Below are 24,301 nucleotides of genomic sequence, written 5' to 3'. Positions count from 1 at the left end.
TCTGTCTGACGACAGGTCCATATGAACAGGATCCTTCCATCCTTTTCTCGGACTGGGACCTATTCATATACGTTCTTGGCAGATGATCCAGAAGTGGTTTGCCATTGCCTTCTTCTGTGTGTGAATGGAGTAATTGTTGGGATGCCACGGAGGAAAACTCCGTGTTGCCTAGACCACGGCCTTGCCCAACACAAGTTATAAATCCGTGCACCACCGGGAATCTAACGCGAGACCCCAGGATTACAAGGCCAGCGTTCTAACCGCTAGACCACCGTGGCGGTTAATTAACCTTGCGGTTTCGTAAAGGCGGGGGATTTCTTGAGTAGTTGAATGACTATCAGCTTCTCGTGTTCCTGGTGAATAACTGAAGTTTGTTGTAGGTTTATGTATCTTCAAGTTCTTTGTTCCACTGACGTGCGTTGTTGGGGATAAATGAGATTTGTATTTAGGGATTGTCACATAAATAGAGTGGAAATATTTATTTTTAACCAATTGCCATATTTCCATTATTATCTTGGCTTCTTTATACATCATGGAAGCATTTAATTTTTTCTCCACATTAATGCTAAAGCAGGTGGTCGGTTGAAATGTGTATTCAGAAACGAAACAAAGACTTTTTGAAAGTATGTATTTCTCTCTCTCTCTTTCTTTGTTTCGGCGTTTGTTCGTCTCTTTTCCGCAGGCACGTTATGTTTTACCCTGTTCTTTATCCGTTGGTACAGTCAATTATAAACGTTCGTTCGTAACCTGCGATCATACTATTTTGAATTCAGTCACGGAATGCCAGGGAAGTCTGAAACGTGATTATACTTGTTCTCTGCAATTCTGCCAAAACGATGACGTCAACCGAATTGCTGCGATCTGCTGGCGATCGCTGCAAGTTGCGGTGCAAGATGAAGAACTTGTTGAATCGGGTGTACAGCAGTTACGTATTGACGTACTGCCGAAGTTGTACGGGAATGCACGAAGCTTGCACTAGCGCCGACCGTTTCAAATTGCAAGTCAGTCGAGTTTAGAACGCCGAGGTTGCGAGTTTACGTAGTTGCGTGTAGCAATTCAGTGTTAATTGTTCTCAGATTTTATTAATATATAAAAAATGAAATGCGATAATATTTTAATTCCTGTGCAGCAATGAATTTCTGACGCTGTGATTTTTTTTGAGCATTTTTGTGCCAGAAACAAGTTTTTGAAAGTGGCTCGCTAGTAACACCTACACAGAGTTCCTTTGTTCGTTTTTTATCACCCTTTTTTCCTATCCACGAAGTCTGTTCGTCGAAGAAGAAGAAGAAGAAGAAGAAGAAAGAACTTGTTATTCCTCTCACGTTGACTGTTACGTCAGAATAGTGGAAGAACCTTTTCCCATCCGGAGGGCATTTCTATATTTATAACAGCAGGTATGTGAAGTTTATTGCCACTTAAGTATTTACATGTGCACTTGGTGTTTGGTTCCGTCGACCGGAAATGCACTCCGCCTGCGTTCCAAAGATTCTGGTCGACAATTGATATTTCTTGACACTGAAATGAGAGCGACGTTTTAGTCTTCATTTCATGATACCATTGTTCTGTTACACGAGAATTGTACTTAGTTATACGTAGCCCCAAGACGTCGGAATGTTCCAGTTTTTAGCAGTACAATTCCCACATTGTACAAATGCGAGACGTGAGTAATTTGCCATGAGGCTTTGGGTAAACCCGGAACATAAAGTTGTGCTAAGTAATTAGAGCTGAGAACAAAGGAAATTTTTACAGGAAGTTCAGTGGTTTCTACATGCCTCAATATAACAGCGTGTCCATTATCCGTAAAACAGGTCACATCCTTCCGTCCTCTACGGACTAGACGGCTGAGGTTCGATGCCCCGTTGGAAAGCTCTCGAGGTGGCCCAGCCGATTCCGGTTGCTCGTACTCCGGCGGAAAAAAAAGGCAGTTGGAGCGTGAAGCTGAACGTTTACCACAGTTTTAATGCAGGCGCGACACGCTTCTTGTTTTCCTTTGTGACAGTAGAGCTTTAGGGTTGTAATGGCGTGGAAGATTTCGATGTCGGTTTTCTGGATACTAACGCCATGTTGATTTGACAGTAGATGTCAACATTTTGAAGGAATGTAAACTTCCGCCCTGAAGATGGAAGCAGTATTTTCCTCCGAAACGTTAGTATTTGCCTGCAATTTACAAATTTCATCGAGTTTGGTCCGGGGTTTGTAATTTGCAGGTAAGTGCAATTACGTAAGTAGGTTTTTCCGACGAATTATTTGCACCGGTTCCAGAAATGCTATTTGAAAAGTGTGCGACATGTGGAAGATGTCAATAAAACCCTTGCCAAGCTTGGCTCCAACTCGAGAACATTGAAGTGCTGTGCCGATGAGGCACAGCTCTAAGGTGGAGCGTAATATTTGTATTCGGAAGGTTTTTTAATCGCGGCCCGCAAATGGAGTAACATACAGTCAGCGACTGTAATCTTGAGACTTGCAAGGAATGCAGTAAGTCCGTAGCCAATATTTCCTTAGATAGCATTAACCAATTGCTTTTAGTAATGGTGAAGTGTTGTGTTTACTTCGCGGTACGGGCTGGATTCTTAAATGCTGTTTATTCGAACTTCGGTTTGCATTATATGAAACGAGGTCCGTACTTCTTTTTCAGTGCAAAGTGGTCGGAAAATTGGGCGATTTATGTGATTTCTATTGCGATCGATCGTAATTATTTCTTTATGATGAAATCAGAAACATTCTCGTAACTCCAATTTCACGCTACTGATCGACCGAGATTATTTTATTTCGTAAGCAACCAGAAAAATCGACGAAGATATGAATTTATTGATTTTGATACTTGAATGAGTTTTTCGACTTTCAGTCGACGGAGTTACGTGATGTTATACAATTTGAAAGGCCGCTTAGACGGTTTGTCTCCGCCAAGGTCCGGTTCGCGCCCAGATCAGTCCGTGTGGGATATGCAGCGGACAAAGTGGCAATCAGTTTATTTACAGAGAACCGGTGTTGATGTATGTTTTCAAGGTTCCGCACGAATTTTCTATTTCTGGATGCAGAATGTTGTATCTAAGTTTCGTCGAAGTCCTTCTAGTTGCCCATCTGCATCCGTGAAATTTGTTACGTATAGAAAGCCTGTGCTTTTGAAGTCACCGCGCTGTTCAGGATACAGAATGATGCTGGAAACCAGGCGATGTGAATTTTCCTCTGAAGCTGCGTGTACCAAAACCTTACGTCTTTGTTGAGCGAGCGACAGAATTTTTATTAGGCTAATTAAAGGGTCATCAGTTACTCTGGTGCAGATGCACTTAACTGACATAGGATCGGCAAACTCGGGTCCGCTAGTCGCATGAAGCGTGTAATAACATCCATTTCTGGCGTCTCATGAGCGCAGATTTTTTTATATCGAAAGACACCGATGGGTTACAGGAATGTTTTTGTTCGTGGAAACATTTAATATATTTCTAACATCGCAGTAAAGATTACGTGTGTGTCATCGGAGTGAGACGTAATTTCTTCCTGGCAAAAATCCCTTGGGAGTCAACGCGACAAACCATATTTTGAATAATAATAAAATGACTGATTTATTCAATAAATCATAAATACGTCAGGACTAGTATTGAAATGGACTGGAGCTGTTGGAACGTTTTCAGAGAGAAGTAGCCTATACTCGCAGGCGAAAAAAAGTGAAATACGTTTACTCCGAGACTAGTCGAATGCCGGATCAGAGCTGAAGCTTCTAACGTCGGACGAAGCATACGTTAATGTGCTGATTGGACACACCTCACGGGGCAGTGATAGATGAGTATCGAGCGGTGGTCGAATAGTGAACTAGCCACTGGTCCAGAAACGTGACTTTGCTAATGGCCTTGAAGAAAGATCATGGGGGGATTTGGAAATTTCAATGAGACGGCGTAAGAATCCGGTCCAGCTGTTGTGGTGACGGCAATGAACATTGGGGCCCCGCGTCATGGAATTTATTCTACCGTTAAATAATGTCGGAATTTGGGAAGACTTCACTTTCATACGCCAAGAGCGTGTTGAAATTCGGTTCATACCAAGAAAACCATCCATTTTCATTATAAAAAATCATTTGGTTAACGCTGATGTGGGGAAATTAAATAATCACGGTCTATTCTGATATTCTACGAAACATAAATACACCGTGTGGGCAAAATGATTTGTTGGATGTTGTTACCAGCGCATTTGAAGTGGAGAACATGGATGTTATTTTTCAACAAGCAAGAACGTTGCTCTAACTAGAAGAAAAAAAAAGATTTTTGGCTCTTGCTTGTAAGTTTTTAAAATTTAACTGTGAAGTATTTGGAAATTAGTCGCATATTATATTTGTAATTTACCTTGATTGACGTGAAGTGCTCTACTTTTTTTGTCTTTCGCGCGGACTACTCATTGACCTTGACGAACGTTCATTGCAGATGCGGATCTCCTGTTACAAAGCTCTTGACTCCACAGATACCACACTTCGTCAACTATAAATAAATATTTCCTGTTCATTTCGTTCAATATTCGCCGCATAGAAATTCAAATTAGATTTCCATAGGAATTGGATTTTATGACGAGCGTTTTCTGAAGTTTTTGTTCGCAACAAAAAAATTTGGTGCAGACCCTCAGAACCAAATTTCTTCGGAATCCGTTAAGTAGCTTCTGATATTAGAATACTCGGACAATCACGATTTCGTCTTTTTAATCGTTCATTTTATGCACTTCGTGTGAATAAGGCATAATAAAATGCCCATTGCCAGTAGTAATTAAGTTTCTGAGCCAATAAATTTCTCCAGTTTGCGAATTTCCCCCGAATGGACCTCGCAACAAATGGGATGTTAATTCAATTTGGATCGAATGAACCAAGCGTGAGTTGAACCCCTGTTAAAGGGGAGTCCGGGAACTGGGTTTCGATTCTTGTGGTCAGTGCTGCTTTATCCTTGAGAATCCATCGCGCACCTGAATAGGGGGCTTGGGGGGGGGGGGGTGAGTACGTCGTGGGAAGAGAAACGTGACGTCACCAAGACGTGCGCATTCTGGTTTAATGGATTTTGGGATCCGGCTATTTTATTTTCGGACGTTGTGACGTGCAATCCATCTTACTAGATTTTATAGGCTTGTAAGATTTCCGTGGTGACAGTATTGGACTCTCAAGTTTTCGTTAAAAACGGGATTTTTTTTTTTCCCCAGCAGCTGAATATCCGAGGACAATATTTTTCTATCTCTTCATTTTAACCCCATTAATAATTGTTTTGCATTGGGGCAGAATAATTTTTTTTATTTTCGGAGAGGAATTGCGTAAGGTTTGTAATGTCTTGTACGCGAGCAATGGAATTTATATTCGTTTCGTCCCACAGAATAAGGAACAAATTCATCCCTTGTTAGGTTGATGTAAACACGTACACACCACGGTTGAAATCTGTGGGTTCAGTGGATTAGCAACATTAAGCCATGGATTTTCGGAGGCACAGAATCTTAACATGCAAACAGAAGTGTCTCATCTGAGAACCACGCGACATACAAATCTCAGCGTTTTCTGTAAGTTTCTCAGTACTGATTTGCGAAACCGTAACGACTTATTACCACGTCGTCCAACAATGGTTGTCCCAACTTTTTTTGTGTATGGAAACGAATAGTTTTTTTCCCTTGCATTGTTGTTTGAGGAATGTTTTCTGTTGTTATTAACGTCGATTGTTGGCCTTGTTCCATCGCTGGTTGTTGCATTAGCTGTTTTTTTTTCCTCTTTGGGCGTTTATCTCACGCGCACATCCTGTTTCGTCACATTGTCTCACAAGCCTGTGAATAGTATATTTGCTTGGTGAAATACATACAACGGTTTCTTTTCCAGAAAAAAAATATATAATCTTCTTCACGAGAAAGTTTGCCAGTCTTCGTGTGTTGTGTTACTGTGTTAACCTGTTTTAATAATCGGTAAACTCTGCACAGTTTATTTATGGGTTTCGTATGGTTGTTGCAATAAACAGCGTTTATTATCTTGAACACCATTAACCAGTTGATCTTTGCAGTAGCGAAGAGTTGTGTTTCCTTTGAGGTATCTTCTCTATTTTAAAAATTTGTGATTTGTCGTCGTCGCCAACCAATTTGTAGCCAACCTATTTGTAGCCAACCAATTTGTAGCCAACCTATTTGTAGCCAACCTATTTGTAGCCAACCTATTTGTAGCCAACCAATTTGTAGCCAACCTATTTGTAGCCAACCTATTTGTAGCCAACCAATTTGTAGCCAACCAATTTGTAGCCAATCTATTTGTAGCCAATCAATTGTAGCCAACCAATTGTAGCCAACCTATTTGTAGCCAACCTATTTGTAGCCAACCTATTTGTAGCCAACCAATTGTAGCCAACCTATTTGTAGCCAACCAATTGTAGCCAACCAATTTGTAGCCAACCAATTTGTAGCCAACCAATTTGTAGCCAACCTATTTGTAGCCAACCAATTTGTAGCCAACCTATTTGTAGCCAACCAATTTGTAGCCAACCTATTTGTAGCCAACCAATTTGTAGCCAATCTATTTGTAGCCAACCAATTTGTAGCCAACAAATGACGTCATCAAACAAACATTTGTGTACTCGCCATTGTTGTATTCTATTTATAATGTATACCAACACAACACAACAATGCCGATTATTTAGAAGATATTCGACTTCATATGGATACTGCCATGATAATGTGGAACAGTACACATAATCAGAAAATCAAAATTCTGTTTTCTGTGCCCCAAGCTTCTAGCCCACTGCACCAGGACAAGCGGGCAGTGACTAGAAACCTTGTGAGAAAATTATGCATCCTCTCTCCTGAAATGTCTCCAACTTCTCTGCCATAATTTTTCTCGTTGCTTCTACCCTTCTACTTCAAAGAATTAATAATGTAACTAGCTAATTTGCTGTTCTGTTGTACCCTACGCGTATTTATCTCCAGTATCTGACGAATACAGAATATATGGTGAGTGGACATTCTGGAATATTACGTCGAAATCGACACCTGTGATCCCAGTTATTTTAGATTCCATCTGGAATTAACTTTGCAAGAAGAATATTTAATGACATTTTTGTATGAAATTGGTAACAGTGATTGATATATTCCCCTGCACTGTCATGAGTTTTATCTCTCTCTATAAATTTTGCATTTCTCATTAAGCCTTCTCTGTATGTCTGTTCGTAACATTTCCATCTGAACAGGCTGTTTAACGAAGTACAAAGAAATGCTACAGTGTGATTAGCTTTTTTTTTTTTAGCATTGAGTCTGAATTTGGAATGAATTAACATCAATGCCATTGACGTAGCAGAATTTCAGAAGAAGTAGATCAGGCACCTGTCAACTCATATTTCACCGAATTTGTCACTAGTAATTTGTAAGGCGCGAAGCATTTCTAGGTTCTCTGCCTTTATTATGGACCGGGTGCATTTCAGAATTTTGGTATTAGGTTTGGATAGTCAAAGGTTCGTTACGTAGTACAAATTAAAATATAACGTCACGAAGGGAGACGTGAATGCAGGGCAATGGTAAATCCACACGGCCTGCATGCCACAGCAGTGTTTGAGCCATCAGCCAGGCATGACATCCTTTGTGCCGAGTGTGAAACACGAACACGAAAAGGATGTTACGTGGGGTGACAACCCCCCCCCCTGCCCCGGTGGAGATGAACGAAGCGAGAAATTACATAACGAAATCAACCCCCTACCCCACCGGTTGTATTACAATAATGGAGGAGGTGGATATGATTTGGGTACGAGGAAAATTGCATACAGAGTTTTAATAAGGAAACTTATTACAAATTGAACACTAGTTTAACGAATTGGTTGCGCCCAAGTAGGTTGGACTGAAGCCACCCACTTATCTTATGTTAAACGTTAGGATTAAGCTTCCGAAGGCTGTCATTAATTTAATTATTTTGCTCCTGAACACTTTTTGTTCCATGTATTTATGTTGGTTGCGTTTTAAACACTTGACCAACTCCCCCGAAAGGGTCAAGTGTTTTAACCCCCCATTCGGGGGGGTTAGTTTAGTTTCTTACTCAAGGGTTAAAAAACTTGAATGAGACACTAAACTAACCCCCCCTCGAAGCGGGGGTTAGCTTTGCAGGTACCTGACTGTAACTTCGCCCATGAAGACAGGTTTTGGGAGTCGTACATTTTGTCTCGATGTACACGTGCCTCCCTATGCTGAAATGTATCAACCTGCTTCTTGGACATACTGTTTCCATACGACTTCCTCTGAACCTTGAAGCTCTACTCGTGACTGGTTTCTTGCAGGCGGGTGGACGGACAATATCAAACTGGTTCGTGGAGGGGGAAGTCCCCGAATTCTCCCCCCCCACCCCTCAACCGTTGCTGGGATGGGTTGAAGCAGCGTGGGGGCGGACAGACCGCTGTGGTATATCCGGGTAGCGCTGGGGCCCCGAAATGCGTCTGAGTTAAATTGCAACATTGTCCCTGCCTGATGCAAGAACGTTCAAAATGCATTTCGTTAGTGACTATAACTTGTCGACATGGTAACCATCTATGAGAAAGTCTGGCGGTCACTATTTTGTGGTTAATTTCTCTGATTCGAATCCTGTTTTCGTGGGTTTACTCAGTCTCACCTGGCAGATCCTTAACCCTTTGAAGCCGAAGCTCGTCTTCAGAATATTTACGAATCCAGACCGTACCGCGAAGAAAACACTTCACCTCACCATTACGAAAATCAGCTGGTTAACCCTTTGAAGCCGAAGATCGTCTTCATAATATTTACGAATCCAGACCGAACCGCGAAGAAAACACTTCACGTAACCATTAGAAGTCGAATCAGGCGGTACCACATAAGATTTAACAAAAGAACATCCCGGTCAAAGCCTTAGCAGCAGACTACCTGCACGCCCGATGACATTTTCAACACCACTGTTGAACCAACAAACATGGGCATTGTATTAAGAATTCTTATTAACATTTATTTATTGGCGTACGTTCATCGAAAGACAAAACGCAGTTAAAACGTGCTCACCCGTTGTTGCTGACATCCCTTCCATAAAGAAATCTTTTTGAGACGCAAATATTCTGTCTAAATCTGTTTTTGCAAGAGTCGTTCTTGAGGGGGCACAAAGTTACGTTATTCAGAATGGCGTTTCCAGCATCACACGGATCCGAGTGACAGGCAGCGTCTTCGCATCTAGTAGAACAGACCCAACTTTCATTGGACGGGGGAAATGGCTTTCCACCCACACACATTCAGTCTTGCCTCACGCCAAAGCAAGTTGGTTGCACTGCTGTTTTTTTTTTATCCGATCGAAGTTCGTCTTAAGTACGAGAAGTAGCGACTCGTGTGTTATTTTGTGGCACGACGATGTCGGTGGAAGACATAAGTAAGTACCTAGTGGGCCGTGTACCATGGGAATGAGTTTCGACTGTAATTCTTTGTGGTCGGATGGACCCATGCATTTGTAATGCGATTTATAAGAAGCGGTTATACATTTTTTTTTCATGTTTTGGTTGGAGGATGAAATAATTCAAATGAGATTTATCCGTCGTCTGGAACGAGTGTGAAACTCGGTTTCACTATGAAGCAGCTGAGGTTACGAACAAAGAGCTCTCAGTATTCGCATCCAGAATGCGCGGCTCGTTTGTACTGCGTGCACGATAAAATCAAGGATGTTCAGGTGGACCGGACAAATGCCCGCATATTTTGGTAGTTTGAATACACGGACATTTTTATTGCTTACAGAATGTTCTGTTTTAAAACGCGTCTCAAACTACAAAAGTTATGTGTAAACTTTGGTGAGCGCATAAAAGACAGAACTTTTTTTAATGTTGGAAAGAACTTGCAGAACACATTTACTGCAAATCCTGGAAATGTCCACCATCTTGTCGAAGACGAACGAGTAATGTTTAAAAACAGCTTTTGCGCAATTGCCGTGAGTGGCGGCCTAGCGACGATAGTGACCCTCACTCGAGTAGCACGGGGGGAGGTTAGGAGAGTCGGTTACATGAAGGCGGAACTACTTACGATTTAAATTTTGATTGTTGAGTGTTGTTACCAACATTATAATTTCACGTTTATTACGTTTTCAAGAAAATCCCTTTTGCAGGTCTCAAGTGTCAATCACAGTCACCACAAAAGTTTTATCACAGTTTTAGAATTTTAATATTAACCTTTTACTTAAGTAAATACTTTAATAATCTTTGTAATTACAATTCTAGAATTTTAACTGTGGAGCTACATAATTTTTATATGCTTAAAAATGTGGCCGCGAGATCTAGGGCGTGGGTCTTCTTAGTTGCTTGTATACAGGGATCGTGGGTTTGAATCCCGTTCAAGGAATGGTTGCCCTCGTCTCTAGTAGTTGGGTTGACCTGTATAGGTAGATGCTTTGTGGGGGAGACCCCCCCTTCCCGTCCAAGGAGTCTTACCAAATTTCGAAAAACTGCGGAACATAAGTGAAAATGTATCAGTTTAATAATACGTAATTGTAAACAGAATTGTATTTCAAAGGTCCAATGATGGCACTGTATATCGTAACGCAGTTTATTAAAATAAATATTGTAATTGTTCGTATAGATGGTAATTATTGTTAATTGATGTATATAATACGCAAAGGTAATGTTTCAGAATTGTCGTTCTGGGTTGAATATATACCTGCTGTAATGCAATTTGCACGATGTAACAGGATTCTAGAAAAGGCGTTGCAGAGTTAACAAGGGACGGATCTTAAGGGTTTACCACACAAGTATGCAATTCACGAGTGTTGCAACTGTAATTCACTCACAGGTCCACAGATATTCATCCATTCATGCAGGCAGCTTATGACACGGATTGTGGGAGCTCTTCCTGCTAGTTCGCAAAATTAATTCGAGTTTCGGTTTGTGTCGTTGGTGGAGTTTTGTGATTTATACGTTAACAAGTAATACTTAATTTACATAAAAGTTAATTCATTTTAATTTGATTTGTGTTTGTTTGAATATTTGACAAGTAGATCGGGTTTTCAGTTTACAATTACGTTACCTACCGATAAAAACGTTTTATTTTACGTACAGTTTGGTCTAATGAAAGAGATTATTTATGTTACTCTGACGATCGTTGGAGGTTAATAGTAAAAAAGTTACCAACTGATCCTGTTCTAACTAGCACCCTCCGTGGTGTAGGCGCCCAGTTATTCTGTTCAAACCGAATTCCATTATTTTGAGCACAGTTGCTTCTCAGTAGTTTTTTCCCCCAGAAATGTATGTTTGTTGCCGTGTAGTCTGGCACAAGTTTACCGACGTTTCAGTGGTGTTGAGCACTTATCGCCCTGATGATGGAGGCAGAACGTGCCTTTGAAACATCGGTGAAGTTCTACCAGACTACGCGGTGAAACATCCCAGAAGATAGCCATCTGAAATCCATCAGAACCTGAAATCTCCCCAAGAAGATATCATTGATCATATACGTGTTGTTAATCTTTGTTTAACTCCGATTAAGGCTTGGTTTAATAAAGTTCCTGTTTGTATTATTATCGCTGAAGAATTTTGCAAAATATGCAAAACCAAGGGTAATATTAATTAGTATTTAACTGTATAACAATAAAGTAACTTTGCTTAATTATTTGTTTTTGTTTAACTCGATGGTACTGGTTTAAATACAATTTGCTTTGTTCAGATGGCGAATGGAAATACGCAGTGGGGTCTATCGTAATATAATGCCGGTAATTTATTTTATGAGGCGGAAATTGTGAAAATATGCCTGCCTCGTTTCGTTATTAATTGCATTGAAACCAAATGCGTATCCATATATCAACTATTACATAGTGACACGCATAATTACCTTGTCTCAAAATTGCACAGTGTGACGAATGGAAAGCCACTTCTATTGGCCTGTGTCTGGAAAAATACCTCATCGCCCACGCCATATTAATTCGGATGAATGATTATTGAGGGCATTTGAAGTGGTAATCAGTTTTAATGATTAATTAAAACATGTATTCAAGTGCAGCGATCGTGCCCCTTACAAGTCGTCGAATTGCCTCTCCAGGTAATTTCAAAAACGCCATCATGTTTGCGAAGTACAGAAAAAATTACGCAAAGTAGAAGAATTTTCGCCCGAGTCAGATAAATATTTGGCCAATACACAAACCTGTTTTTGGTAAATGAGTGGTGCTACGGACTTCGCCTGGTGGCGACCTCATTCAAGGTGAAGCATGAAGATAATATTAAAATGAAACTTTGGCAAATATTGTAATAGGATATGAAGTAGATAGGGCTCGGTTTTGTGATTTTATGGTAGCGGTTATGAAGTATCATGGCAGCAGGGAATTCCTTGGAATTCCGATTTACTCTGGACTGGCCAGAGGGATTTCAAGACATGGCGAAACAGCTTCATAATCCTGTGTTGTAGGCTTGCTTGTTGTTAGCTGAATACGCCGTCAATGTCATGAAGTCTACTCAGGATTAACGTTTGACGCCGAAGCTCGTTTACATGTTGCTTAAAAATTCTGTCCGTACCGCAAAGAAAACTACGCTACACTTCACCATTACAATGATCAACTGCTTGATGCTGTTTAAGAAAATAATCGCTGTCTACACTGAGAATCATGCGAAACCCATAAATATTCTATGCAGGCAAAGTACAGTGTTAACTTATTTTTAAAATAGGTGGTGCATGTATTTACCGCGGGGATTTGAAGAGTTAGTTGGCGTGTGGTTTAAGCAGATACCGCGAGCAAGTTATTTTCTCTATGCACACGTGCCGAGTTTGCATACGAGCAAACAAGCTGTTATTCAACTTCCGACCTTAATAAGAACAAATTAAAAGGCGAAGTTCTCTGCACTTAATAGCCCGACTTCGTTAGTAATGTGTGAGAATTTATAAAGTGGTAAGCCAAGTTATAAATACAAAGAGTAACCAAGGCAACCGATTACGACGGGACACTCAGACGAATTTTTTAAAGAATTTGAGAAGGTAATATTATTAAATCTGGCGATCCAACTTTTTTTAAAAAAAAAACTTCCCGAAGGTAACAATGAATTTTTAGTGACGTTGGCGTTTAGATGGGAAAAAGACGAAAAATAATTTACGTATTGTCATGAAGCATGTAACCATCGGATCAGAGAATCTTCCACGCAAAATAAATTCGGAAACAAGTCATCCCTTATTGCACGTTCGTGAATTACACACAAAAACGTTGATGCTGTTATTTAGAAATAAAATTGCAGATACTAATGTATATTTCATGCTGATGATGAATTAGACGCACACATCCGATGCAAGTCACTTCAAAGCATAGGAAACGTTTCACAGTGACATGAAACACGAAAAATGTTTGAATTGATATAATCCTAAATCTGCTTACAATTGGTGTTTTAGTCGCAGGCAATGCAGGTGAATCCAGCTCACGTCAAATTCCAGAATGAAATCATGGCTAAAAAAAGAAAGGTATTCGTAATGCAAAAGGCATGTGCGAACCGGATTTATGATGTACGTATCTGTGCACCGCAATCTGTGAGATTTGACTTTTTTATGGCATTGAAGAGTCGATCGTGGTCCTCACCCTGAAGAAGGAGCCAGTAAGGTCCTCAGAAACGTTTGTAACCACTTACAAGATCACATAGCGTCACAGTCTAACACAGTGGTGTTCAACCTGGGGTACGCGAAGACATCTTAGGGGGTACATGAAATTAAAAAATATATATTATTTTATGATAAACACTGAATAATCAGTAATGTAATTTATTTAATTTAATTTAGATGTAGATTATATACTATGTATAACTTGAATTATACACCAACAACTTTGGGTGTACAAAATTGAAGAGAAATTATATCTGGGGGTACCACAATAGTCATAAAATTTGTCAACTGCCGTCGTGTCTTTCCGAACTCAATCCAAGAATTGGGTTGGCGAGAGGCATATCGGCTTCCGGCTAAATGATGTTATTAAACTTGTTGATGAAATACTTGCTATCATTACCACCAGAGGAGACTGGAGACAGGTTTGACCATACGCTCACTTGTGAGACTCGGTACACGAGTAACGAAGGTATTTTGGACAAATGACTAGAAATGATACGACAATTCGAGGGTGACGATGATGCTATTAGTGAAAATAGTGATGATATCCCTCAGACTGTCGATGAATCAGATGATGGTGAAACATGTGGCCTGGTGTCTTCCGTACCTGGCATGGCGCCACTGAACACACGGACTGTGACGAAGATGTATTGTGACACGTGCGATATTTTATTCTTGTATACTCGTGAGGCCTAAATATTTGTGAAATCCAAGAATTTGGCTGCCTGTCTCTTGCGTGCATTAAGGCGTTACCTATTATTGAATAGGTGCCAAGGAAGCGAATGCATTAATATGTTAAAATATATCCACATATTCCAGTTTTGGTTGAAATCTGGCAGCGATAACGGACACACATGAATACCAACATGAGTTTCTGCGCTCCTGATTGGTTGATAATGTTAGAGTTTTCAATATATAATTGTCATTTAGTCATTAAAATGGACCTTTGTTATGCCAGGCGTTTTCTCATCCGCTATTATCCTAATGTTAATGTGTTTTGCTTATTTAGAAAAGCTGTTTCATCTGCTCTGATAGTGGCTTGGAGTTTCTGGTTTGTTCCGGGCACTTGCCGCTGAGGAGTCTGGTTAAATTTGGGACAGCCGAAGTTCGAACCGTTGGCCTCCAGAAAAACAAAGCAGAAGTGCTGAGTGGTACACCAACTATACCACCCTTCGTCAGTGTGGCGTTCTTGTATAACACATCGGCCATATGACCCAAGTCACATGTTATGTTGGCGAGGGGCGATTAGATCTATAAAGAGCGGGGAGTGTAATGTTTGGGGGAGGGAGTGGGCAGATAAAACCATTCGGTGCTGCGAGCCACCATAAAGGGCTGATGCTCCGTTAATAGCACAACTTGAAGCTGAAACTGCAGTCTTCGACATGAAATTAATACCATGTGTCGTCCTGCTGTCATATCACCAGTTATAGTAGCTGAAGAGAGGGTGGAAGATGCTTTCTCGTGCAGGCATCAGATGACTGGAACGTATCTTAATGGCTTTGCTTCGCTCAGAACTCAGTCGAAGATACAGGGTGTGGTATTTACAACGCTACCCAGCAGTAATCGCGTACAACATGATACAAAAGCTATATCGGAAGCAGATCCATCCTCGCAACCTCGGAGAGATTTCCGGTCATCACGGCGCTGATGAGTCATGATTGAGGCGGGAAGCACCTCTGAAACGTCGGTCAGTCAAGGTCAACCTTGTTGCTAGGCCTCTGCTCACGAAAGTTGTGCGGGTGAAAATATAATCGCCGGTTTCATCCGTTGTGTAGACGTGTTTCGAACAACTGTCGTTTCGGACCCAGAAGATTTGTTAGGACTGGACTGAATTCATGAGGGCTTAGATTTGTGGTAGACCTGTGTAGACTAATATACGGATAGGTGTAGTCTATTTTGTTTTATTCTGCGCACAGTAAGCTGACGTAGAAGGTATTAATAGAACTTGAAATTATTAACACGGTTTACGCAGAACCACGCTGAAGAGATGGTATGAGATATGGCCAGAAATTTTATATATTGAAATTACGGCTTGTTTAGCTGGTTCCTGGTAGGGTTGTCATTAAAACCCCTGCTGTTATTTATAATAATGGCTCACACGTGTCCGCAGAGAATTAAAAAAAATTCGCATTGTACATTTGTTATTTACTTTTCAGCCATTTGGTGGCATTACTCGTCCTGTAAACGAAGGACTGTCATCTGCAAGTAATGCAACTCATTTATATGAAACAGAACAGTAAAAAAAAAATATGGCCGTGTGTCGACAGAGTTTTAAATGCAACAGCTGCTGTGGTATAAGGTTGGCGCGGTGGTTCGTATAATTGCCGTACCTGGTTCGATTCTCTGTCAGGTTAACTGCTGTGTAAACTTGAGTCTTCCCGTCGTTGTCTTGAATTCATAGTAGAGTGAAGTGGTCTGAAACTGGCTCCTTCCAGCTCCATGCCCACCCACTTCCAATAATATTTGGGAACAATACCACGACCGCATTTTACAATATTGCTGGCATATAATAACCATCTTAATTCTGCACTGTACACACGGAAAATGTATTGTCTCAGGTTCTGAACCGACCACCACGCCTTGAAAATGTATTGATAATTGGAGGTATAGCTCCTTTATAACCTCGGCTTTGGATGAGGGGGTGAATGGATAGTGTCATGTCTCAGCCGATTAACCCCTTAACAAAAACCTCCGTTCGTGGAGAGGGTGGAGCCTCAGAGCTGGTCTGGACGTTTTGGCGAAGAAATAAAAAATTCCCGGGAATCGAACCCCGTTTGTACAGCCATTAGCGTAGTCGCCTTTATGATGGAGACAGCAGGGACCTCTGAAACATAAGAGCCATCTCTAGTGAGTGAATCTGTTTACAGTGATTTAAAGCAGTGGTATTCAACCTTTCTTGTTGGCGTACCCCCAGATATAATTTCTCTTCATCTTTGTACCCCCAAAGTTTTTTGTGTATAATTCAAGTTGTATATAGTGTATAATCCACATCTAAAATAAATTACATTACTGATTATTCAGTGTTTATCATAAAATATATATTTTTTTTAAAAAATTCACGTACCCCCTAAGATGTCTTCGCGTACCCCCGGGGGTACGCGTTCCCCAAGTTGAAATCCACTGATTTAAAGTTATGAGTTTTGTTGTTCGAACTACAACAGATTGACGGATTGGAATGCTGACGTCATAAATGGGCTTGTATACTTCTCTAATGTATTTATACAATTTTCAGAGTAATTTGTATGTGTGTTCCTTGTTAATATTTACCGTAACATCCCGAGGTGTTATTACATTTTTTTTTATTTCAGTCATGTGAAACTTTATCTCAGTTTCTGATTGTGGCTGTTAGAAACAACCTGCGTGAATTCTTACCCCTAGCCATATTTTGTATGCAACTATTTTAACGTTCGTGTTGAAGTAAAACATCTTGTATGCGCTAATGGCACGGTATACCCCGCTCGGCTACGAATCGATATTATGGAGGTTTATCGACGGGCAGAAAAATGTGTTTGCCGTGTTAGAGCTCTCGAGTTTCAGCTTTACGAGGGTGTAATGAAGTCTCCGCTTGGCTGTAAGTGCCGTAGCCAACTTTGTATCTTCCTCCTTTTTTAAAATATATTTACCTACGTGGATTACACATGTCTCTACATGTATTTATCCTAGAACCAAAGTGCTATCAACTGTGTACATACAAATGTGTCGGTGTGTCTAGTTAAGTACATTTGAATGTGAGTACGAATCATATTTTTAACATGGCTGTTTTCTGGAATGTTCCGCAGTGAAGTCTATCAGAAGTTTACCGACGTTTCAGAGATTACTACATCCATTATCAGGGCGATTGCATATTTCTCTTTTTATGGTCCTGTGTTCTTTAGGAACACCGTGCACTTTTTGTATTGACAGGGTTTGGATCAAGAGAAAACTAAACACATTTATTGTGATTTGTGAATCAGAATCTGTGCCCGGAAGTCTTTATTTATAACATTGTCGTCCATATGAGAACTAGACGGATGTATGCAGTTTCTCAAGACTTATACATCCATGTTGGACATTCAACTATGTTCATAACTTCATGATATCAATGGACTTAGCACTGGGTAACTTATAAATGTGTTGGAGTATCCACTGGCGGATGACACACAGATTGAAGTTCGTATTTATTTTGTACATAGTTCCTATTTAAATGTTGTTTACCCGCGCGTGCTGTGTGTCAGCCTATCTCATCACGGACAAATAAATACAAAAATTACTTCTTACGCTCCTGAAGACCGGATGGTATTCACCACTGGATTTTTTTGTGAAACTACGTAACATCAGATGGACAGTTTCTACCAGTGTACACAGCTCAGCATCACAGATTATAGTCGTCTTTAATGAAATGACGTAAAGATTCTGCAATATAGGCAGGTTTGTCCGCTGCTGTGCTAGTTTGAGATTTGTATCTTTGTCTGGGGATCAGGTCACAAGCCCCCCTCCCTCCTGGGCAGTTGTATAGGTCTAACCAGTTTGTCCACATGTCCTGCCGAGGATTCAAACCCGGTACTTAACCTGGTTGGATCCTACACAACTCTTTTGTGACGATAAGAGTTTCACAAGCGCCTCGGATGTGACTCTTTTTGTATAAATATTTGTAGTGTGGTTTTAGTTATTCTGAGTTCGTCCAGATAAAAATAAGCATGACAGTGGAAGCAGTGTTCCTTGTTTATAGCTGGGAACAAAGCGAGTTCTGACTTTCTTTGTTAATTTTCTGATCCACATTGTAGGCATTCTTGACTTTACGTCGTCGTCTGGTATTACAGAAGTGGTTTTGTTTAGCACGTTGTAGGATTTTGCCATTGGAGGTCTCTCCTGATTAAAGTTTGCTTTTACAGTGACACCAACATGGCAACTGTAATCCCTGGAGTGTGATCAACTGTGGTAGTACACATAAATTACATCGAAACGTCTTGGTGTTGTCGAAGTTGTTCTGGGTTGTAACGCCATGTGAACTAGTAGGTACGTTTAATCGAAGGAACATTAGTTCAGCTGCAGTTTTGGGCGAAGACGTCGTAGCTTAAATTTGAACGTCGTCACGTTTCAAAATATCTTCCAGAAATGTTTCGCGTGACTTGTATTATACCTCCATTAAAATGTATAAGTTTTATTTTAAATGCGGTAGGTACACAGTACAGTATCTGCCTGTTCTTTAACTCTTTTCAATAACAGATTTTGATCTGCACTGATGTGATGTTGGGTTCCGCATTGTAACCGAGGCTTTGTGCAAATAATTTTAACATTAACACAGACTTACACTTTGTACAAAAATAGCCCGGAGTTAGATTAACCACAGGTCACATGTTTTAAATGCCAGTTCGTAATGTAGTTAACACGAAAAGCAACGTGAGATGGCTTTAGTGTGCATTGACGTATTCATTTGGAAACGCACGATCACTGCACCAGACCGAATTGGTAATTGTCTGTCGTACATTTAGGTGTTGCTGGTTGTTACACAGTAGAAGGGTCTCTTTTGTAGCTCAAATTTCTGCCGCATTGCTTATTGGAATTATACAGGGCGTACCATTTAAAACGCAACCCAACAACAGGGAGGTACCACGCTACTTATACGAAATCAGAAACATGTCCACTCTCGTGTGACGCATTCTCCGAGCCTCCCCCGTGGCGCTCGAGTCACATTTGCGCAAAACGCGTTTTACGTCGAGTAACTGCCTTAGTTAAAAATGTCATGAGACGTATATAGCTAGATTCTGTTCCACACTCTGGATCTTCGTGATAATGTTTGACGCCACTGGAACTTTAACTTTCTGGAATAGGTTTTCTGCTGTAGCCAGAACTCTCAACTTTGATGCAGGAAATTGCTAATTACTGTTTATTGCTCTAATCAACCAGCCGATGTGTTTTGGCGGCCCGCGTGCATTTATCTTGATCATTACTTCGGAATATTCGTGACATCGTTTGCAGTCAGAAATGTTACGTGTTCATGAGTCCGTTCCTTGCAGATTACGGATAAAACACTTCTTACAAAATGGCCTATATCTTGAAACGTCTTGAACCGAGTTAGATTTGAGGTTATCTTTTCAGTGAATCTGAATATGCTGGTATTCGGGATTGTAACGCCACTTGGACTCGTGGATACCAGTGTTTCGGGGGGACATACTGCTTCCATCTTCGGGGCTTCAGCATGGTACCCACCTACATGTTCACAGAATCTTTATAGGAGTCATTATTATTATTATTATTATCATCATCATCATCATCATCGATGTATTAAATATATTATGAATAAAGTATGTGAGGCGGGCTGGATCGAATTTATGAATTTCAGGAACGCGGGTCGTAGACGATTGTGCAATTTCGAGGAACACGCTGTTACAGGACATAACTGGAACTGACGTCATGCAGTCATTTCATCATCATCATCTCGCTAGTTGCATAATGAAGCATGTCAAAACGATGCGAATGTGTCGACCTGTGTTCATCAGCGTTCAACAGTCGCTAATTGAACTACCTCACAATATGAAAATATTCGCGGCATTAGTAAACCCCCGTCATGGTCATCGTTGTTGACGGGCAGATTACTAGAAACTTTATTACAAACGTTTAAAATGGCAGCTTTTTGAGGTCCTTTTTCACAAATTTGAGAAAAACAATATGGCGACAGCAGTTAGCGGTAAGACTTTATTCACGTCAGCAAATTCGTTACGAAACACTTGCGCGTCGGCTTTCGCTTTTGTGGCTGTTGGCAGAAGAAATGTACCAAATCTTCACTGAGTCATGGCTGAAGAACATATGGAGTGGAAGATCTTTCTTTGCCAGCATCAACGCAAGAAAAATATGTCTGTTCATTTGAGCGCAGTTTTACATTATACACAAAAGTAAAATGCTGAAAAGTAAAGCTGTTCCATTATACGCCATGTAGGCGTTTGGGGGGTGGGGGGGAGAGGCGGAATAGCTCCTACTCATTCTTGACCTCTGCACTAGATGGGGGTGAGTGGTCAGCATCACGACCCCCTCTTTACCACTGGGAAATGACTCCGGTGCCCATTGGATAGGAGGGGGCAGAGCCGGTCTGGACGCAGAGGGTAGAGGAGAAGTCCTCTGGCCCTGTCGGGGATCGAACCGCGGTTGTCTAGTCCAGTGGTATTCAAACCTTTTTTGTTCGCGTATCCCCATATATAATTTCTCTTCAATTTTGTACCCCCAAAGTTGTTGATGTATAATTCAAGTTATATATAGTATATAATCTACATTTAAAATAAATTACATTACTGATTATTCAGTGTTTACCATAATATATATTTTTTTTTAAAATTTCACGTACCCCATAAGATGTCTTCGCGTACCCCCGGGGGTACGCGTATCCCAGGTTGAATACCACTGGTCTAGTCTGTAGCCAGTCACAAATATTGACTGAGCTTTGCAACTGTACATACGGTTTGGAACTTCAAGTATGTGTGTTTAAAATTCTACGCACAGTAAAAGACCCCCGATAAAACCACAAACACATGAGAACAGTGGTTGCCATGGACGTTAGATAAGCCTGTCTGATATAGATTTTCCCTGTATCGATCTGATAACTTCTTACCATTTGTTAACTTCAGCGATAAGTACAAGTAAAGGGAAATATTTCCATTACGTTAAGTAATATAGCACCCAGTGCATACTTTTTCGTTTTAAATCGAAAGTACGTTATTGAGCAGTTGAACGTTTGCAGAAATACGAGCTGCTTTAAATAGAGCGTAGTAATTCATCAGTAGGAGCGCAGTAAGGCCTCAACTTCTGCTCTTTTCCGTCGTGAACTCTCTTTAAAAATTACGTCGCGCGTGTGCGGAATTCAGAACAGGCGCAATTTGCATGATTATTATAATTGCGAGCAACGCTGCCCTGGTTACCTGTGGAAAAGGTACGTGCGTCCCAGCAGGAGTTCGTTTCTCGGTTTAAAATTCACAACGCTCCTCACCACGTAAAGCCTCGGACGCTGCAGTGACAGATGAATGCAGATCCGTTCGTTGTATTTCAAGTTCACTGAAACGTGAAATGTCAGGAGATTCAGAAATGGGACTGAAAGTGTCCTCGTTCGAGACAAAAATTCACAGGAAAATTAAATAATACTTTATTAACATTTAACGTACGGGAATAGGGGATTTTAATCCCCGAATTACAGGGCTCTCGGCCTGTCTTGGTCTTGGATTTGTTTGTTTAAATCTTGTCAGTCTAATCACAATAAAATTCCTATTAAATATTAAAATATTACTATAATTAACATTTTAATATTTAAAATATATTAAATGATGTTCTCTATCGAAATGTTCGATTTACATTAGAGCATCACTTTCTTTTTTATTATTTAAGTTTATATAATTTTATAAAAAGTGTAAAAAAAAGTGATGATCTAATGTAAATCGAACATTTCGATAGAGAACATCATTTTAAATATTTAAATGTTAATTTTAGTAATATTTTAATATTTAATAGGAATTTTATTGTGATCAGACTGACAAGATTTAAACAAATATATATTTGAAGATGTCCGTCTTCTGGGTTATTGCGCTGTGTAGCCTGGTCGATGTTAACCAACGTTTCAGAGGTCATACTGCCTCCGTCATCAGGGCGATGAATATCATCATATTCATCGCCCTGATGACGGAGGCAGTATGACCTCTGAAAAGTTGGTTAACATCGACCAGACTACACAGCGCAATAACCCAGAAGACGGACATCTTCATACTAACCGCTGTGAGAACCTCAAGTCTTACAAATATATATTTATCACAATATGACGCAACTTTATCATCTCTTGGATTTGTTGTTAACGATTTAGATGTTATGTTGGTATCACATGCTGCCAGTTGCACAGCGCTCACCGTCTTACGAACTGTGAATGTTACAAATAAATAAATAAATGTCAGACCTCTGCGTTGCCTGTATCTTTATATTCAAAGCCTATTTCAGGGGCGGAGGGTGGGTTTCGATTCCTGACATGATTTTTTCTCGTAACAACATCCAGACTGGTTCTGATCCCATCCAGCCCTTTGGCCAGTCGGAACTGGTTTGTTTCTCGGAGGTGTATCGGCCCGGACCATTAAGCTGATCTCTCGCGTCGATATATTACCGAGGTTAGGCATGTACTCCTTCATATGTCAGCAGTGTGTGGGGCTTAGTTAAGCTCCAGAAACGATGTCTTTGTTTTAATGAAAGTGCTAGGATAATATTAAGAAGGATGCTATTTTGATACTGTATCCATATTTATTTTCAGTGATAATTGATAAAGAAATGTTGCAAATTTCGTTTAAATGTTTGCCATGCTGAGAAATGTCCAACTAAAAATTATAAGCATTGGTGAGACATAGCCCTGAAATATTTAATTCTTGTAATAGTGCGGTTTTTGAGAAAGTTCGATTTGATCTCATATGAAATGGGAATTATAATTGGCCGATACTAGTCAGAATTAATCTGCAGCTCACAGTTTTTGGTGCAGACTGTCAGATGCTGCCGAGATCCGTCCTGTGGTTTCAGAGCTGAAGCATGAGGACGATAAACGAGTCCTTTCAGTCAGCCCAAAGAAAACTGAGGATGGCAGTGGCTGGCATTGTGGTCTAACGGCGGTGACCCTAGGGATTACACGCCCCAGTAACAAGATGTTTCTTAATTTATCATTTGTATTGATTTAGTAGTCATTGTTGTTGACATATCGATTAAAGTGATGCCAATAATCGGGCGGTAGGTCACTCTGTGGGTTGATTCAACAAGTTGTACACTGATACGACGTTTTGAGGCAGAGATCAGTGACGTCATTTGAGCACTGTTGAGTTTGAGGAAAACAGTCACGTTGCTAATTTGCGTGCGTCATTCGTTCGTCTTCACTTCGGGTTTTATTACTGTTCGGATGTGTTTTTCGACGGCTGTAACACCACTGTAATGTTTCATGTGGGTGAGCTCATACTTGGAGTCGTCGTTTTCCGGGTTGCGGTAAGTTGGTGTGTTTTGTGGTTCTTAAGATCGACTCTGCTTCATATCAGATAGGCTTTAGATACATACTGTACTTTTAATTCCGGACGATTATGTGAAAGCTGGCTAGAATCCGCGCTAATTTGCGTAGTATTCAGGAACTATTTTCTGTCTTTCGCAATAATTTTTGTATTTGTTTTAAGTAGTTCGCCATGTTCATAGCTTTGCACCATCATTGAAAGTGATGTGGCCAGTTCTGATTGATAACATTACTCTAATCATAGCCGTCCCCTTGCGTGTGTACACTACACGTTGTATTTGGGGGGGAATCACGACGAACAGCAGTCGTAACACTGTGGTCCGCGAGTCCACGAAGTTTGAGATCCGTAGTAAGGAAACTTTGGCAGGATTTGAGGCTTTCAAGGCAGCGAGTATGATTATGGCTGTAATCTGGGTTGTAGCGCATTGTAGTGTGGTAAGAGGTTGCCTACGTTTCAGGGGTAGTTTCTGTCTCATCATGAGAGCTGTTGGTAATGGAAGTATGAATCACCTCCGAAACGTGGGAATTAAAGGCTCTACATCACGTCTTCGAAAAGAAACTTGTCTTCACAGGTCTAGAACGTAGAACCGAGTAGAATTTAAAGACGTAATAAATTACGCTTTCGACTGTTCAGTTTATAAATCCAGAGAAACGGGAGCGGGCAGTGTCGGTGGCCCGTTGTCCTGCTTACAGAATTTTCGATTTTTACACTGCCGCCAGAGCGAGCCGGCATGCCGGAGGTGGGTGGTAGGTTCGTGTTCAATTTATCTGTGTGGACACGTTTCTGCCGCACCATGA

The 24,301-nt window shown here is 40.6% G+C and overlaps 1 protein-coding gene across 1 annotated transcript in view; it reads left to right on the top strand.

The window, feature by feature from the left end:
- The first annotated feature begins 1,000 nt into the window (after window positions 1-1,000).
- Window positions 1,001-24,301, top strand: part of LOC110828029 (glutamate [NMDA] receptor subunit 1) — a 136,886-nt gene continuing 113,585 nt past the window's right edge. The window contains exon 1 of the mRNA XM_087349069.1: window positions 1,001-1,394. The gene's annotated coding sequence lies outside the window, so the exon portion shown is untranslated. The remainder of the gene's footprint in view (window positions 1,395-24,301) is intronic.

The sequence above is a fragment of the Zootermopsis nevadensis genome, unplaced genomic scaffold, assembly GCF_977971745.1.
Source record: "Zootermopsis nevadensis isolate Lab colony 2312 unplaced genomic scaffold, Znev_1.0 Znev_ptg000015l, whole genome shotgun sequence".
NCBI classification, from domain to species: domain Eukaryota; kingdom Metazoa; phylum Arthropoda; class Insecta; order Blattodea; family Termopsidae; genus Zootermopsis; species Zootermopsis nevadensis.
Note: the sequence above shows the minus strand (reverse complement) of the source record. Positions and strands in the feature narration are given on the sequence as shown.